The sequence below is a fragment of the Ovis aries genome, chromosome 2 (genome assembly GCF_016772045.2).
Source record: "Ovis aries strain OAR_USU_Benz2616 breed Rambouillet chromosome 2, ARS-UI_Ramb_v3.0, whole genome shotgun sequence".
Taxonomy (NCBI): domain Eukaryota; kingdom Metazoa; phylum Chordata; class Mammalia; order Artiodactyla; family Bovidae; genus Ovis; species Ovis aries.
The window spans coordinates 41436284-41440877 of NC_056055.1; the positions used below are offsets into that span (position 1 = coordinate 41436284).

At 39.9% G+C, this 4594-nt stretch overlaps 1 long non-coding RNA gene across 1 annotated transcript; it reads left to right on the top strand.

Moving 5' to 3' along the window:
- On the top strand, positions 1-2163 carry LOC132659251 (uncharacterized). The gene is made up of 2 exons (XR_009599477.1): positions 1-275; positions 1353-2163. It is a non-coding gene; the product is annotated as an uncharacterized LOC132659251 (long non-coding RNA).
- Positions 2164-4594: the final 2431 nt, after the last annotated feature.

Sequence of the window (4594 nt, forward strand, 5' to 3'; positions counted from 1 at the left end):
GAAGCTGTTTTAGTCAGTATCTGCCTTAGCTTTACCTTCTTCCTCAGATGGCTCAGAAGTCTCACTGGTCTATTTTAAAGTCCAGCCTACAGGGATGGATTCAGGAGGTAATATAATGATGAGAACTCCGGCATGGAAAAATATGAAGGAAGAACATTTTGGCAGAAGGAAGAGACAATGCAAAAGGATTCAAGCTGAAGCACAGCTGACATACCCAAGAAAAAAGTGAGCTGACGTAGCTGGAGGAACCGAAAGAGAGGAAAAGAGGAAATTGGGTATGTGGGCCCAGAGCCAGATAATGTTGGGCTTTTAAGTATCTTATTTCAAGTGCTATGGGAAGATCTTGGTGGTGATTGAGCAGAGGGCAATATATGTTACCTCACGTTTCTAAAAGATTATTCATACAGCAAAGAGAGTAACAGAATCAGAAAGGGATCAGGAAATGGAAGAAGAAATAATTAGGAAGTGACTAAGACATGTTAGTCAAAGTGAAGTCGCTCAGTCGTGTCCAACTCTTTGCGACCCCATGGACTGTAGCCTGCCAGGCTCCTCCATCCATGGGATTTTCTAGGCAAGAATACTGCAATAGGTTGCCATTTCCTTCTCCAGGGGATCTTCCCTACCCAGGGATCAAACCTGGGTCTCTTGCATTGCAGGCAGATGCTTTACTGTCTGAGCCACCAAGGATGCTTAGAGGCAGAATATTCAGTTGTTAATTAGAAAAAATAGATTCAGATTTCAGACTAGAGATCTATTTCAGAAAATGATAGATTACATATATTGAGCTTTCATATGTGAATCAACACTTTTTATGTTCACATTGTTCCTATGGACTAGGTAATAGTTTCATTATCATTTTAAAGAATAGTTGTGTCCCCTTCAGGAGCACAGTTCACTGGGAGATGATTGCCAGAAAAAGAAAATCCTTTAGGCATGCTGGCTGGGAACAGGTTGATAGTGAAAGGATCTAGCACCAAGCAGGAAACAGTGAGGATCAATGCACCAGAGAGCATCTGCCTTGGGCTCTGGCTTTTCATTGGTGCTTTGGGTGTGTATTTTGGAGCAGAGTATCTGTACCATAGTAGGATACCCTTTCTTCTTATTCTCCACCCTGCTGTACACCTCAAAAAAGAAACTCCTGGAATAGACACAGATAAACGGGTTGGAGAGGTGTTCAAGGTTTTAAACATCTTATCCTTACCTTTTAGGAGTAGATGGGCCTAAAACTGGGAGTGGAATGATGGGGAAAATAAGGACCCAATTATAGGTAGGTTACTAAGACTCTTAGATTGTATCTGATTAAATAATCATAATAGTTCTGCTGTGTTTTCTGTATGCTTATGTCATTCAAGGCCTTCAAAATATCTTGAAAAGGAGCCTGGTGGGAGCCTGGTGGGAGCCTGGTGGGAGAATCTCCTTCCATGGGATTCTCTAGGCAAGAACACTGGAATAGATGGCCATGCCCTCTTCCAAAGGATCTCCCCTACCCAAGGATGGAACCCATGTCTTCTGCATCTCCGGCATTGGCAGGTGGATTCTTTACCACTAGTGCCACGTAGGAAGCCCATCAAGATATGTGAATGAGAAATCATGTCCTGAACTCTGTCCCCTTGGGTAGAGTTGAGGTGGGCGTGTGGTCACTGAAGCTCTAGGAGGACCTTACCATCACAGCTTCATCTCTCTGGACCATTATAGCTCTATTTCTATTCACTTGGGGGTGAAAGAGAAATAGTACACGTGGAAGACTGTATTCTTCCTCAAAACGACTTCACAAAAATCCCTTCAGGCCAGAATTCTCACTATTCTTTCTGCTTTCCATACTGATTATTTCAAAGAACATCAGATCAAAAGAAAAGCAAATGATGTTAGTATTGCAACCAGGAAAAAAGGATGATTCAGTCACCACCAACTTCACCCCACTCAAGGGGATGCAAAGTCTTCTTAGTAGGAAGAGAGAAGGGAGCAAAAACTTCCTGGGTGATTAGAACGCACCAGTTGCTTTATATTAAATGTATCATCTTCACCACAACCTAGAGAAGGAAGTGTCATTAAAATACCAAAAACTTGACATTGATCTTTTCTAAGCATGTGCCGCAGATCTCGGGACCTCTGGGCATAGGATCTTCAGTGTGTTTTTATTTAATTAAAATATTCTTAAACTTCTACACTCTTACAGTTAGTTGCTTTTGGAACAAACAGAAAAGTACCATTCCTATAACCCGGAGACAGACTATAGGGTCATCAAACACTGAGGCACGTTTGTTTTCCCTGTGCCCAAAAATGAACTACACAGATTTGGCACTGAGTAAATAAGTAGCTTCCAGAGATGCTATTAAAGGTATGCTGTAGGGCATAAGGAACTCAGGTTTTAACATGGCTGAAGACATTCCTTTTGTCTGCTCTATAGATATACTGTATGTATGTCTGCTCTGACACCCTTTGGACTGTAGTCTGTCAGGCTTCTCTGTCCATGAAATTTTTCAGGCAAGTATACTGCATGCATATTGAAAATTTATCAGATCACATCTCTAGAAAAGAACAAACAAAAATATAAGCTTAGAGTTTAAGACAGATTGGTCGTCAAATTCAAGATTTTAAAATATTTTCTATATTTTAAACAAATTATTTCTTAGAGTGAGAATCACTCTAAGAAAATTGTCTGAAATATAATTCAGATATGCATCAAGATGCTAACTGCAGTATCTATAATGGATAAAAGTAAAAAGATAGGTATATGGTCAATGACATAATTAATGAACTATTAAACCACTTAAAACAACATTTAATATTATGGGAAATCTTAACATTATAATATTGGAATAAAAATGAAGCCATAAATGTATATACAAAATGGTTACAGCTAAATAAAAACTTCAAAAACTTATTTGGAGTTTTAAAAAAAAGAAGAAGCAAAAAAATTCCCAAATATTTAGAGAGGCATTTCTGTATGTGCTGGGAAAGTGAGTGTTTTCACTACTTTTCTTTTTTGTATTTTTAAATTATTGCTATTTTTTTTACCATTATTCTTACAATTTAAAAATTGCATAAAATAAACACAAAAATCAGATTATTTTCCAAAAACCATAGACAGACCTTTTTTCCTCTAAACTGAGCTTTCCTTTAGGATACACATTAGTCATCATTGCACCCCCAAAGCCCCAACACAATACTTGGAAAGTAGTAGTCACTGATACCTAATTAGGGATTTGAAGAAGGATCATTCAAAAAACAAGCAGAGCCCCTGAACCACAAGGAGCAGCTGAGTCTTAGAAGAAATAAAAGAGCTGTTGGTCTGTCAAAACTAGAACAAAGGTAAAGCCTTAATGGTGTCCTATTCTAACTTATCATGTTCCCACTTGTGGTGATGTAGAGTGTGACACAAAGGAAAGAAAGCTATTTGTTTTTAAGCTCTGTAAATACATTTTTACATAAGAAAGCCAAGAGGTTTTGCTATCTCTTTTCAGGTACTATATTTACAGAGATACTATTTTCTTGCTTGCTGCTGCTGCTGCTAAGTCGCTTCAGTCGAGTCCGACTCTGTGAGACCCCATAGACAGCAGCCCACCAGGCTCCCCCGTCACTGGGATTCTCCAGGCAAGAACACTGGAATGGGTTGCCATTTCCTTCTCCAATGCATGAAAGTGAAAAGTGAAAGTTAAGTCACTCAGTCTTGTCCGACCCTCAGCGACCCCATGGACTGCAGTCTTCCAGGCTCCTCCCTCCATGGGATTTTCCAGGCAAGAGTACTGGAGTGGGGTGCCGTTTTCTTGCTTAGGCTTTACTATTATAATCAGCCAATATCCCTCTCACCTTGAATCAGTTCAGTTCTGTTGCTCAGTCGTATCTGACTCTGTGACTCCATGGACTGCAGCACGCCAGGCCTCCCTGTCCATCACCAACTCCCAGAGTTTACCCAAACTCATGTCCATTGAGTTGGTGATGCCATCCAACCATCTCATCCTCTGTGGTTCCCTTTTTCTCCTGCCTTCAATCTTTCCCAGCATCAAGGTCTTTTCAAATAAGTCAGTTCTTCACATCAGGTGACAAAGTATTGAAGTTTCAGCTTCAACATCAGTCCTTCCAATAAATATTCAGGAATGATTTCCTTTAGGATGGACTGAGTTGATCTCCTTGCAGTCCAAGGGACTCTCAAGAGTCTTCTCCAACACAACAGTTCAAATGCTTCAATTATTTAGTTCTCTGTTTTCTTTATAGTCCAACTCTCACATCCATATATGACCACTGGAAAAACCGTAGTTTTGACTAAATGGACATTTGTTGGCAAAGTAATGTCTGTGCTTTTCAATATGCTGTCTAGGAAGGTCATAGCTTTTCTTCCAAGGAGCAACTGTCTTTTAATTTCATGGCTGCAATCACCATCTGCAGCTATTTTGGAGCCCCCAAAAAAGAAAGTCTGTCTCTGTTTTCACTGTTTCCCCATCTACTTGCCATGAAGTGATGGGACTGGATGCCATGATCTTCGTTTTCTGAATGTTAAGTTTTAAGCCAATTTTTTCACTCTCCTCTTTCACTTTCATCAAGAGGCTCTTTAGTTGTTCTTCACTTTCTACCATAAGGGTGGTGTCATCTGCAT